The sequence below is a fragment of the Patella vulgata genome, chromosome 5 (genome assembly GCF_932274485.2).
Source record: "Patella vulgata chromosome 5, xgPatVulg1.2, whole genome shotgun sequence".
Taxonomy (NCBI): Eukaryota; Metazoa; Mollusca; class Gastropoda; family Patellidae; genus Patella; species Patella vulgata.
The window spans coordinates 45,797,797-45,812,793 of NC_065883.2; the positions used below are offsets into that span (position 1 = coordinate 45,797,797).

The 14,997-nt window shown below is 37.9% G+C and overlaps 1 long non-coding RNA gene across 1 annotated transcript; it reads left to right on the forward strand.

Moving 5' to 3' along the window:
• The first annotated feature begins 1,206 nt into the window (after positions 1–1,206).
• Positions 1,207–4,594, forward strand: LOC126820295 (uncharacterized). The gene is made up of 2 exons (XR_007679918.2): positions 1,207–1,270; positions 4,247–4,594. It is a non-coding gene; the product is annotated as an uncharacterized LOC126820295 (long non-coding RNA).
• Positions 4,595–14,997: the final 10,403 nt, after the last annotated feature.

Sequence of the window (14,997 nt, forward strand, 5' to 3'; positions counted from 1 at the left end):
AAACGGAGAATGAAAAATTGAATAAAAGAATGGATAACTTCGAAAACAGGGCTCGACGGAATAACTTAATTTTTTTATGGTTTAGAGGAATGTGGTGACCTGGAAACAAAAGAAGACTCGGATAAGTTGATAAGAGAAGTTCTCAAAGGTGAGGTGAAAATTGAAAGAGCCGATGACAAATCAGAAGTAAAATTTGAAAGAATCTATAGAATAGGTAGAAAAAAGAGCTCACAATCCCGACCAAGACCATTGTTAGTAATGTTCACAAGCCTTGGTGTCAGAGATGAAATACTCACTAAAGCTAAAAAGGAGCTCATAGACTGTAACATATCTGTGTCTGGGGACTTTTCCGAAAAAGTGAGAACAGTTCGAAAAGCATTAATACCTTCCTTAGTCCATGCTAAAACAAAGGGGAATAAGAAGGCACGTCTGAGCTACGACAAACTGATAATTAACAGCGAACCGTTCACCATTGACCTGGAAACCAATACACTGATATCACTCAGTTCAAGATAGCAACAAAAATTACCCAGGAAACCAAATACGTCAACATATCCAAACTGCGGTGATTTCAAATTAGAGATTATATTCTGGAACTGTCGTAGCTTCCTAAGGCATATCGATAATACGGAAGTTATTAATCTTATATCCTCATCTGGAATCATTGAAATCAGTGAATCTTGGATTTATGACACTTGTTGTTTAGAACTTGAGAATGTTGTGGACTCGCACATATTTTATCAATGTTGTCTTGAGAAAGGAAAACATGGAGGAATATTGGTGTTTGTGGCCAAATGTCTTGCTTCAGGTATACGACGCATATTCAGTGACCTGGATGATATGATTGTCTTATTTCTCGACAAAATCTTCTGCAACCTAGATAGTGACGTTGTTCTTATATGTGTGTATATATCCCCCGAGAACTCTGAATATTATAATGGGCGAGAACAGGATACAATGAGTGTGTTAAAAGATGTACTTATAGAAATTCGTACTTATTATGGACTTGTAGATATTATATTGGCCGGTGATTTCAACGGTAGGACGGGCGATCTAGAAGATTATGTGGAGAATGATAGTTTACGTTATATCCAAGATGTAGAAATATACGAACCAAATATTTTTAACATTCGTAGACACAATCTTGATAAAGAGATTAATAATTATGGACGCCAATTGATAGATTTAATGAAGACGTATGGAATCCATCTATTAAATGGCAGGTTCCCTGGTGATAGAGAAGGGAATTATACATGCTTCGCAAATAGAGGTAAGAGTGCTGTAGACTACATTGCCATATCAACATCTTTATTCCAATATATTGCAGATTTCTCTGTTCTCAATTTAGATAGGTCTGATCACTTTCCTATCAAATGTATTATTAATCTAAACACATCGAACAAGGCTCAACGTATAGAATGTGATACAGACAATTATACGTGTTTACAATATCGCAAAATAAATTGGAATACAATTAACCAGAAAAGATATATAGACCTGTTCAAGGATGATTATTCAACTGAACAGTTTAAGAAAATACACAGTGACACGTCTTTAAGTGTAGACTCAGTTGTACATATTCTCAACGATATTATTTACAGAGCGACAGAGACACATATGCTTAGAAAGAGAACTATCAGATATCAACAATCAGAACAACCTGCATGGTTTGATCAGGAATGTAAAAAGCTGAAACAAAATAAGTATGATTCAATAAATATTTTTCGAAGAACTAATCTAAAATCGGACCTGGATGTATATTTTGGATTGCGTGCGAAATTTAAAAGTGTATGCGATAACAAAAAACAATTACACGCCCTTCAACTACAAAGTTCGATCGCATCGAGTATTGGAGACCCATGTAGGTTTTGGCGAAATATTAAACGTGTTGTTAATCTACATCCAAATCCCCCTCCTATTAAAGCAGACCACTGGTTAGAATATTTTAGGAGATTTTTCTATTGCGACTCTGAACCCGAAAATCAAGGTATTTCAAATGTAGTTTCAACCCATGGTGTGCAAATGTGAGGACTGTGACTCATCTATGCCTGAAGAACTTAACATCCCAATAAATGACAGTGAAATAAATGTTTGTCTTTCAGATATGAAAAGCGGAAAACCGTCTGACATTGATGGAATATGCATTGAATTGATCAAAGAAGCAAGAATAATACTTGTCCCAATTCTTAATATAATCTTTAATAAAATTTTCGATTTAGGCACATTTCCAGCAGAATGGGGTACCGCGATGATCTGTATATAAGAAAGGACAAAGGAACTGTGTTGAGAATTACAGGGGCATATCATTACTACCAGTAATTAGTAAACTATTCACAAAAGTCCTGAATAAGAGACCCAGCAATTGGTGTGATGACCTCAATAAGATTTCAGAAAACCAGGCGGGTTTCAGAAAGAGATACAGAACCATTGACCACATATTTAGTCTACAGGGACTTGTGAGCAAATACTTTTCCAAAAAAGGCGGCCGCTTGTACTGCCTATTTATTGACTTCCGTTGGGCATTTGATTGTGTCAGACATGAATATCTGTGGTCTTGTCTAATAAACTGTGGTATTCTGAATATATTAAGGAATATATACCATAACTGCAAATCGTGTATAAAAACAGAACATGGTGTAACTGAAACCTTTCCGTGCTGCATAGGTACTCGACAAGGGTGTATTTTAAGCCCGGTAATGTTCTCACTGTTCATAGACCAATTTGTATCCGAATTAGAAAACCTAGGCTGCCAGGGTGTGTTCGTCTCTGAAAATTATGACAACGTTTTCTCACTTTTGTTTGCAGACGATATAAGTAATATTGCTGATACAGCAGGTAATCTCCAGAAACAATTAAATAGTGTAGAACTATTTTGTAGTAAATTTGGCATGTCTGTTAACAAAAGTAAAACAAAGGTAATGGTTTTCAGAAACGGGGGTCCGCTAAGAAGATATGAAAAATGGTCGTTTTCTGGAGATCCTATTGAATATGTCAATAATTATAAATACCTGGGTTTGGTGTTTACATCCAAGTTAGTCTGGACCAAAGCACTAGATACACTTAAATCCCAAACAAACAAAGCGCTTTCTATAGTCAAATGTCTGAGCAGGAAAATGAATGGTATCACGATTAATACAGCTTTAGAAATATTTTATAAAATGATGATCACCAATCTTGACGTACGGGTCTGAAATCTGGGGCCACAGTTATCAACAAAACATAGAGAATGTTCAAATAAATTACTTAAAGTATATTTTAAAATTGCCAAAGTATGCATGCAATGCGGTCCTTGGGGAAAGTGGGCGAAAACCACTATTCTGTACATATAGTATTAAATGTATTAAATATTGGGCTTGTCTAGCCTATTAGAAAGGAATGAGTGCAGATTACCAAAACATGTTTATATAATGTTATATCGGCTAGATAAAAGTGGTAGATGTAATTGGGCTACACATGTTAAGAATCTTTTATTTCGATACGGCTTTGGGTATGTCTGGATAAACCAATCTGTTGGTAACAAAGAATATTTTATTAGTCTATTTAAACAGAGAATAAGTGACTGTTGTACCCAAGAATGGCGTATTAATGTACAAAATAACTCTCTACTTGATAACTATTATGTATATAAGACAATTCTAGAAGTAGAAAGGTATCTACACAACTATGACAAATTCAGTCAAGCCTTATGCAAATTTAGATGCTCAGCACAAGATCTCCTGTGTATTAGAGGCAAGTGGGTAGGTCTGACTGAGAAAGATAGGACATGTAAGTCATGTGACATGAACCAAATTGAAAACGAATCACATTTTATGTCCAGCTGTCCCCTATACAGTAACCTTAGATCTACTTTTATCAACAAACATCTAAAAGCAACCTCACAACAAAACCTTGGGATTCTTATGTCAACTAAATCCATGACAGTTTTGAGAGATGTTGCAAAGTTTATCTATTTTGCCTCCAGAAAGAAAAAGGCCACCCAATGCAGTCACATTGTCCCTGTATAGTATACACTCTAAACCTGAATTACTGCAAATACGTATCATATTGCACGTTTCCTTTTATATTTTCACTTTACCTCGAAGAATTGATTGATATTTTATTATATTAATATCTTTAATTATTAAGACATACCTAGTATAGTAACTCATTATATCAAAGTTTATGACAATTGTGCACATTGTATGTATGTTCTATTGGTCTCTGACCTTGAAAACGTAATAAAACAGTCTATTATTATTATTTTCAGGTACCGTGACGTTATCAAAATATGAGTCCCTTAGTCCATGTGACAGACAGATTTTCATTACCAATTTGATGAATAGATTTAACCATGATTTTCAGTTAGCCTGGTGTCCAAAGTGTTTAAAATTGTTGATGGACCTCCGGGTCACTTTGCCAAATGTCAGTTTGGCGCCATCTTTAAAAATGGCTGCCATTTTTTGTTTGAAATGGTGCAAGTCAGGGAAATCCTCATAACTCCGCAACCGATTCGCCTATTGATATGGAATATGGCTCAAAATGTTCATAAAACAATTCTACATCTGTTGGTATATGATACATGTTGTTGAATAAATCATTTTTTTTTCAAAATCAACAGATTATTTTAAAAATACAGCGTTTTTGGTATGTTTTTTTCAATATTTATTCTTTAACTACAAAATCATGTTCTGACACATATAAACCGAATTATCTATTTGGTCAACTAAAGTGATTTACTAGACACCAGCAACAACCCTTACATTGAAATAATTGACTTTATTTGATTCCATTTTGCGGCTTGTGTATTTATCCTACTTTACACGAAATTTAGCCTTGGTCATGTACTGTCACTGTCACCAATATCATCTGACTGCACCCCATTTTCATCCTGCATGTTTCTACAGTTTCTGAACGGAAAACCACCATTTAGAAAGTGAGCATGGAGGTCTGGACATGTCTCCTCTAATCTTGTCATCTGTGCATAGTATACGGTATACTGGTAAGTAACGAGCGTAGTTCGTCTTGTCTAATCATGTTTCTAACACTGGATAAATGTAGGTACCAGTCACCTTCACGATCTGCGCGAATGAGCCCCACCAGTATATCAACCATGTCAAGATACATCATCCAAAAGGCTGCCAAATGTCCACTGTCATGCCGCAAAACATCCAGGTAGCAACCTAGTAGATGGAGTATCTTCTGGCAAGAGTCGTTATTCGTAGTACATTTCATGCATAGCCATCACAACACACAATGTTACCTCTAGGTGTGGCAGGTCGTATTTGTCTAACCATTCAACAAATCCCTTCCATACAAGTCTCATCAGCGCTTCGTAAGTTAGTTTGTGCAGACTAACAACTCTATTATACTGCTTTCCATCTAAAACTTTATTTATTGAACCCTCGGCTATTACCCGAGCTTCGACCGCTAGGTCCCGAAGTCCGGCATCTCTGAATAATTTCCCAATAATTGACATCATATTTCAAATAACGTGGAAATTACCAATCATCAGGAGTATATTCTCATATTTAATTTGTTGTTTCCAGGCCACCTCCGTTGCCTTAGCATACAGAGCCTGGTCCATAACAACAGCAATCTTGTTCAGGCCTAGTTGCTCTTGAATGGAAACAGACTGCGAAAGGATCTCTTGAACAGTCTTTAGTTCTGTCGCTGGCGAATTGATTGTGGGCAAGTACCCAACCTTGTCAGGCTTTACGGCTATATTGTCTCTCGTTTTGATATTGAATCCAGTCCAAGAGCTGTTTGGTTGACAGTGTTATGCAGTCTGGTGATTATCCATAGGAAATTTTTCTGCGTCGCCCTCTTGGATGCATCAGACAGGCGTACTGACAGGTTGGCAGACATCAGCACTGGAGGACCTGTCCTTTTGGTTGAAATATAAATGGGTAGTTGTTGCTCAGATAGTTCCAAAGAATACCGTTTCTTCTTTTTGTTGACAGTTGATTTTCTCTCTGGTGCACAGGAGAGAGTTTGTGGTTGAATAAGAACACCATTAACACGATGCGATGTGCCTCCACCACTTAGTGTTTCCTCCTGCCTGTCAATGTTGTCAAAGGCGAGGACAGTTGGGATGCATGTATGTGCCCATGAGGAAAGTGCGGGTTTGTTTTCATCTATACTGCTAATCTTTTCCACACATAAGACTGTATCTATCTCCTGTAATCATGTATAAGAACATGTGTGACCAAGGCGGTTCAATATCTTAATGAGTTCAACATTTCCGGTCAAAGCCTTGATAGCCCATGGAAGGAGGATATGCTTCGGAGTTAGAACACGAGCATTTGTAACTGCACTAACGATGTCTTGACCGAAAGATAGTGTCAGCCGGTGGGCTTTATCAGAGGTAACAGTCTGATTACCACCAATAAGCACGTTTAAGAACAGTTCAAGACAATCAGGAAGTTGAACATGGTCTTCAGTCAACTCCTGTGGACAAGGCGGCCTGGCATGAACTTTTACACATTCTGAAATTTTATCTCGTATTATTTGAGCAACCTGAACAATCAGTTGTTCAAATTGTTGACTGTGTTTGTATGTTTCAAGTTTGTCCTTCACATTTATATAGTCACAAGCAATGGCATCTGCTGAAAGGTAGTTTGGTATAACGTAAACATGGTTACTAGTACCAGTGGAGAAGAAGTGCAAAGTGTCACCAAATTCAGGCTCAATGTTTCTACGGATATGAGTTTTAGTTGATGGTTTAATTTCATCTATGCCTTCATCCTGTAACAGGGAAACTAGCTTTGAAGTAACGTCTCCCAGTGGGACAATACGAGGGTTTGAAAACAGATTGAGGCGGATATACCTGTACAACATTTGCAAAGCTTTAGCCTCTGCAATTTTATAGCTGCTACTATATCTCTCGAGGTAATTGCTAACATCTTTTTGTCATTTTTTTTCGGTTGCGACAGCTCAAATTGTCGCGACAGCTCGAAGTGTCATGTCAGGCCGGAGTTCTATTGCTTGAATCAACGATTCTCGAGTTGATATACCTTTTAAACATTTGTTTCTGCATTCACAGAAGACACATACTCTATCATATACACAAGTGGTTTCTGATGTGCCTTGACGTTATGATTTCCTTTGTGTTGCAGATTCTTTTCCCTCGTCATCAGCGAGCTTCTTGAATCTTAACAGTTCTTTCTTGTGAGTGAACCTTGATCTGCATTCACGTTGGTAAAACACATTTGGTATATTATTAGTTGGATCGTCTATTTTTAAAGTCAAGATCGGGTCGAATAGCCTAGTCTTTGCAGAGTCACAGAGTGTATGCCAGGAATCTGCATCTTTTGGTTTAACAAGTTCATCTGATGAAACATGCTCACCACAGATCAAATATGAAACCTGGTCAAGTTTCCGCCGTTTAGGAAAATCAGCCATGGTGACGACAGTTTGTTGTCCAGAACAGGATCTTGTCACAGCAAATTGAAAAATTCAATTGGTTCGTTTCTAGTTAGTGCATTGCTAGTTGTGATGTCATAATAGATTATGATGTCATAGTTTGCTTCAGGTGCCTATGACTACATAGAAACATACCCTAGGAACGCGGCATCTGCATGAAAATCTCAACTTTACTTGAATTCTCCATGAGAGGAACTAAATATGGTGGAAATTCACAGATTGGGTTGTTCATCATTGATTGAAAGTCTACTCAAGACTTAAGTGTTAAGTTTGCGGCCACCGCTGTACAGAGAGCGCTACTGAGCTTATACATTGTAACTTATAAAATAAATATTGAAAAAAAATATAAAAAACGCTGTATTTTTAGAATAATCTGTTGATTTGGAAAAAAATCTGATTTATTCAACAACATGTGTAGAATTGTTTTATGAACATTTTGAACCATATTCCATATCATTAGGCGAATCGGTTGCGAGTTATGAGGATTGCCCTGACTTGCACCATTTCAAACAAAAAATGGCGCCCATTTTTAAAGATGGCCGCCAAACTGACATTTGGCAAAGTGACCCGGAAGTCCAACAACCCATTTTAAACACTTTGGACACCAGGCTAACTGAATATCATGGTTAAATCTATTCATCAAATTGGTAATGATACTCCAAAATCTGAGATCTATCACATGGTCTACCTATAGAAATGTCAATTTCATAGTCAAGAAATGCTTAGTTCACTTTCGTGCATTTTGGCTTTGATGTAAATATCAACATTATTCAGAGGATACTCAATGGCAGAATCGAGAATCGTCGTATTTCGGCTCGTTGGTCGTTCTCATTTTTTCGACCCATGATGATAAGAGAATTTCAAACAATAATATCCAAGATGCATTGCTTACTTTGCATGCCGTTTGAAGAAAAGACAGTAAACGGAATTCATCTATCAATAAAATTTAAAGCCTATAGATTATTTTTTTAAAGATGATATGAGATATCAAATAATCACCACTAGGATTAATTATTCGAAGTAAATAATGAGTTGTCGACGACTTTATCATTGACCCGTGACAGTTGATTAGTAATAGTATTACTCAATGACACAAACCCGCTTGTCAATTAATTTACATAATCAGCCACGTGGTTTCGATTAATACTCAACGGCAATCTATATACGATCAGAATTTTTTTTTTTTCTGCCACTTATCAGAGTGAATCGCATGTAGGTACCCAAAAACATTATCGCCCAAACCAAATATTTATCGATAATGCCTTACACGCGGTGTCTCGGCCAATCAGCAAACGAGTTGTGTAGACAGCATGGTAACAGACGGAGTTTATTTATATTTTGTAGGGGTTTTAAAACTCGATTGTATCCGTTCAAAATCAATTCATCGACAATATTTTCATCATATTTGTAAACTAGAGATGCCCCGCTTTACAACGATGCCAATTATTATGCAAGAAGAATGACCGGTCGTCCCGCTGCGATCGAAGAAAAATAACTAATTTCGCCGAGAATTTTAAGAAATAGGACAGATTTAAGAATACGGTACTCTTACAAAACGTTCAAATACAGGTATTTTAGAATGTTTTATTGCCATTTTGATCTTTTGTGTCGATAGGCAGTATATTTACAGACTCATTTTTGTTAAAATCTCAATTTCGATCAAAATCAATATTTTCACGTGCCGGTATTTTGTCTTTATCTTATTATTGAAACAAGATATTTTTATGATATGATTCAACCGAAAGGTTCTATATATGCAATACAGATAATGAATATCTACATACATGTTAAACCAACTGTATCTATTCATTCTACGCCTTACGTCGAGCTGAATAAAGTATATGCCTTAATGTCATTAAAACATATATGGGTTGCTAAGAGTGTGTACCTAGAAGTTTCTACACCAAGTCCATTGCATCCAGATATTTAAAGCGTGTTAATAATATATTCAGATTTAATGGATGTATATCTACAGAATGTCAACAAAACACATTTGATTAAAGCAATTTTCTTTAACGAACTAAAGATATCATAAATGGGGATGCCTGAGCAGTGGATTCACATAAAAAGCAGATTTGATGGATGTATATCTACAGAATGTCCATTGTCCCAAAAACACATTTGATTAAATACGTTTTCTAAAACGAACTAAAGATATTATAAATGAGGAGTGGATTCACATCAAAACTGCTCTTTCTCCTTGTTTTTTTGGGTTTTTCTTTTTTTTTTTTTTTTTCTTTTTTTTTTCATATTGGCGAATACTCGTTTTTCGATATTCAAACATGCCCGAATCTACCATGTTGTCTAACGTTAACGATAGCATGACGCTCATTTACACACCCCCAAACGCGAGCACGCCTATCGGAGAAATCCAGAGTAAATCTGGACTCATTTGAGAACATTACACGCGCCCATCGACGATTACCCCAATTTCTACGCTGAATACACCATTGACGCCTGTTTGCCATGTGTTGGCGAGTTAATGGAGGCACAACACGCGGTGGTCGCGCATGCAAATGGGCTGCATGTAGCCGATTTCTAATCGAATTCCTGTAAGTTTACAGAAAGCTGATAGGCCGTTTGCCCTCGATTTCGCAGGACCTGTGTACGAATGTGTCGATCCCGGGCTTGTGTAGTGGCCCTAGGACGACCTGAACGAGATCTGTCATCGACATTGTTGGTACCGGTTCCACAGTCTGCTGATCACAGACTGTGACACATTAAGCATGTTGGCTACTGCTCGTTGTGCAGAACCCATTTGAAGCATACCAATAGCACGTAGACGTTCATCATGTTGAAGACGTCTCATTGCAAATTAAACGTAACACACTAAAACAAAGATACGCTAAACAGTAAATTTTATGCAAGAACCGATAGAAAAGCAAACACGGATCGGATAAACCAGCACACACCAGTTTTCATCAATCCTTTCTTGAAGTGTCAAATTTGACAATGAACCCCTCCCACGTGTATGGCGCTATTGCGTGTCGCACGTGTAGCTCAGTGGTTCTGTTGGGGTGATAAGTTCATCATCGGTGAACATACTCCCAAAGCATGCCATGACTACTTATGATTTCACAACCTGCATCGGTATTTGCATTTCAATATCCCCTCCTTTTTTGAAAAGTATATTTCAAGAAGTTGGTAAACTGAAGAGTGTTGTCGTCTGGGCCAAGTTTGCAAGCCGTATAGAAGGCCTTTGGACTGAAAGAAATTGTATAGATGTTTGAATATTATACGTTCGAGGAGTTTACTAATTAATCCATTGCTTTAACTGTAATATCTTAGCCTATTATTTAGCATAGTCTCAAGTGTTTTGTACAACGTAGAGGTCAAGCTTATCGGCCTGTAAGAACCGGTTTCACTTTTATCTTTTAATGGTTTAATTAATACCGGAAAATACCCTAAATAGGTAACCCGGAGACTCACACCCTAAATGGGTAACCATGAGCCTGATCCTCACGGTTTGGGTTAGGGTTAGTTCCCGGTTTATAGTATTGCCTTTCTCCGGGTTACCTATTTAGGGTGTTTTCCGGGCCATACTATATACCTGAAAACACCGGAAAACAACCGGAAAACACCATTTTATACTGAATACCGAAATACCGGAAAAACACTAAATACCGGAAAACATCCTAAATACCGGAAAACACCCTAAATAGGTAACCCGGAGTCTTGTGCGGTTTTGGACCAAGTGAGCGCCGATGAAGGAAGGTCAAGGTCATTACGATGTTCGTTTTACAAATAGCCCCCCCCCCCCCCAAAAAAAAAAATAAAAAATCCCATTTTTTTTTTCCAAAATTTTGTTGATGCCTATTATGTTTTGAATGTTTTAAAAGACGCAATCAGTCTACCTCCATCATTGACCATATTTTATTTTGTATTTTAATTTTCAGTAAATTTCAGTTGATTTCAGTGTTTCAGTATTTCAGTAACCCTATTTAGTAGTCCTCGTGTGTGGTTTTGGACCAGGTGAGCGCTGATGAAATAAATTCATTAACATACAAGCGAGCGATCGCCTACAGTCAAAGAAAAATTTCTTTTCAGATTTTTTTTAACAATTTCTTCCCCCAAATTTCTATCAAAAAAAAATTCAAATTTTTTTTCCAGTATTTTTTATCTGTAAAATTATTTTATACGGAATGTTTTTTTGTAAAACCAATTTTTCGGAAAAATTCGAATTTTTTTTTTTTGTGACAGACAATTTTTTTCGTCCAAAAAATTTTGGAGAAAAAAAAATCGGAAATTTTTTTTGGGGGTGGGGGGCTATTTGTAAAATGAACATGGTAATGACCTTGACCTTCCTTCATCGGCGCTCACTTGGTGCAAAACCGCACACAGAGGACCAGGCTCCGGCTTACCTATTTAGGTTGTTTTCCGGTATTTAGGGTGTTTTCCGGTATTTAGTGTTTTTCCGGTCTTTTCCGGTATTCAGTATAAAATGGTGTTTTCCGGTTGTTTTCCGGTTGTTTTTCTGTGTTTTCCGGTGGGGGGCTATTTGTAAAACGAACATGGTAATGACCTTAACCTTCCTTCATCGGCGCTCACTTGGTCCAAAACCGCACACAGAGGACCAAAATGTTTTTTTCCGGTTGTTTTCCGGTTGTTTTTCTGTGTTTTCCGGTATATAGTATTGCCGGTGTTTTCCGATATTTAGTGTGTTTCCCGGTATTTAGTGTTTTTCCGGTGATTTCCGGTATTCAGTATAACATGTTTTTTTCCGGTGTTTTCCGGTATATAGTATAGCCCAGGGCAAGTTACTGGCTTTATGTTAATCTACTAGGTTACGCGTTGATTTATTTCAATGAAATTCCGACATTCGTTTTAAAAATTTTTCACTGTGATTTTTAGCACTGCTGCCATCAGCAAACGTAGAGGAATGTTTCTAGAAAAACATTTACCTCTTATTGCGTGTATTTTTTCCAGACATCTGAAATTTTAGTTTTATCATTAGTACTTTTGCCTCTTAAACGACCTGTCTGGCGTTTGCATCGCATTGCTTATACAAAGATTGATTCTCTGCGGACCATACTCGAAATAGTTTTTTAAGTGATTTTTTTCCCGAAGAATTTTTCACTGTGATTTTTAGCGCTGCTGCCAGCAGCAAACGTACAGGAATGTTTCTAGAAAAACATTTAACGCTTATTGCGTGTATTTTTTCCAGACATCTGAAATTTTAGTTTTATCATTAGTACTTTTGCCTCTTAAACGACCTGTCTGGCGTTTGCATCGCATTGCTTATGCAAAGATTGATTCTCTGCGGACCATACTCGAAATAGTTTTTTAAGTGATTTTTTCTTCGAATTGACATTCTGGTGATCACCAAGGTTTTGTTGCGCCTTTAGTTTTCTGGCCTGTTGTTCTGGGGATTGAACCTTCTGCTACACTAAAGATCCCACGCGAAATATTTTCGGTGAATGTATTTATATGATCGTGTCAAACTACGCTTGGGTCGATTTCGTCACTAATGTTAAAAAAGAGCCCAGTTTGCTTGTTCAAGTTTCCATCCTTTTTTGCACGGGACTGGTTCTTTATTGACGTTTGAGTTTTTTCAGTTAAAGCTAAACTCCGATTATAAAACTACAGAAATAATTAAATACAAAAAAGGGTACGCCCAATACAACCGCCAGCATTGCGATCGCTTTGGGCGGACAAACACATAGGCAGGCCACGCCCATTTCCAGTATTCGCCGTGTCAACCGAAGTGTCCACAACCGGTTAGATATAGTCAACTACCAATTACCTTCTGACTGATTGGATTGAAGTCTTTCCACTATCAGCTCACATAAAATATTATTGCTACACAATTATTATGTCTGATCAGGTATATATTATTTTACTAATTAGACGGAATAAGTCAACCACAACAGAGTAGAAAGACTAAATACTTTTCTGCGTCATAAAGTCTAGTATTATCATTCCAAAATATCTCCAAAGCAGCAATAAAACTGTAGTCCTCTCCATAACTAATCCTTTATCAGAGGATTCGATCGGTTAGGATTTTTTTTTTTTTTTGTAATGTCCAGAAAAGTATAAGTTATGTCCCTTGATCGCTATTATAACAACAATCGGAAGTGAAAACTTACTTGATGGAGAGGACACTACAGTTTTATTGCTGATTTGGATATATTTTGGAACGATAACCACTGAACTGAACGTGTGACATACACGTGGGAGGGGTTCATTGTCAAATTTGACACTTCAAGGAAAGGTTGATGAAAACTGTCGCGTGCTGGTTTATCCTATCCATGTTTGCTTTCCTATCGTTTCTTGCATAAAATTTACTTTTTAGAGTATCTTTGCTTTAGTGTGTTACGTTTAATTTGCAATGAGACGTCTTCATCATGATGAACGTCTACGTGCTATTGGCATGCTTCAAATGGGTTCTACACAGCGAGCAGTAGCCAACATGCTTAATGTGTCACAGTCTGTGATCAGCAGACCCTGGAACCGGTACCATCAAACACACAATGTTGATGATAGACCTCGTTCAGGTCGTCCTAGAGCCACTACACAAGCCCAGGATCGATACATTCCTACACAGGTCCTGCGAAATCGAGGACAAACGGCTTATCAGCTTTCTGTAAACTTATAGGAATTCGAAAGACACCCCAAACGATTAGAAATCGGCTACCTGCAGCCCATTTGCTTGCGCGACGACCGTGTGTTGTGCCTCCATTAAATCGCCAGCACATGTCAAACAGGCGTAGAAATTGGGGTAATCGTCGATGGGCGCGTGTAATGTTCTCAGATGAGTCCAGATTTACTTTGGATTTAACCGATAGGTGTGTAAATGAGCGAGATGCTAACGTTAACGTCAGACAGCATGATAGTTTCGGGCGTGGGAATCACCATGACTGGCAGAACGGATTTTCATATTGTTCAAGGAAGGGTCACTGGTGTATACTACCGTGCCCTTTGCTCAACGTGCAGGATGATAATGCCCGTGCCCATCGCGCCCGTGTCGTGAGTGACCACCTCCAGCGTCACCATATTGTCCATATACCTTGGCCAGCCCTGAGTCCTGACCTTGCCCCTATAGAGCATGTCTGGAACATGGTCGGGAGACGTGTACGTCGACGTCAACCGACAACACTGCAAGAATTGGTCTTGACACAGCCAGGGGAGTGGGTCAGATTGCCCCAAATCGTGATTGGACGTTTGATTAGGAGCATGCCACGACGAATTGCTGAATGTCTGAGGATTGGTGGAGCAATTACACATTATTAAAAGAAATTTCAAAAACGTCCATTTTCACTTTTGACAGTGTATCTCTTTGCGAGTGAAATGGGGCCGTCAGATAAGCTGCCCATATGAACTGTTCATGTTCATGTGCAGGCAATTGGCCCGTTATTAACATAACCTCTAATAAAAACAGCCGTGTATTTCCGCAGTTTTGTATTGTTTCTGAATACCCCCTACTTTTTCTGAAGAGTATATATCCCGATGTCGTCACTGCGTTCGAGGCCCACAGATTGTCCTGCTACGCTTTCTTTGTTATCTCAAAAGTCTTTGATCGAGTATATCACAGTGGCCTGATACATAAACTAAAAAACTGCGGTATTAACGACGCGTGTCTTAAGTGACTATCAAGCT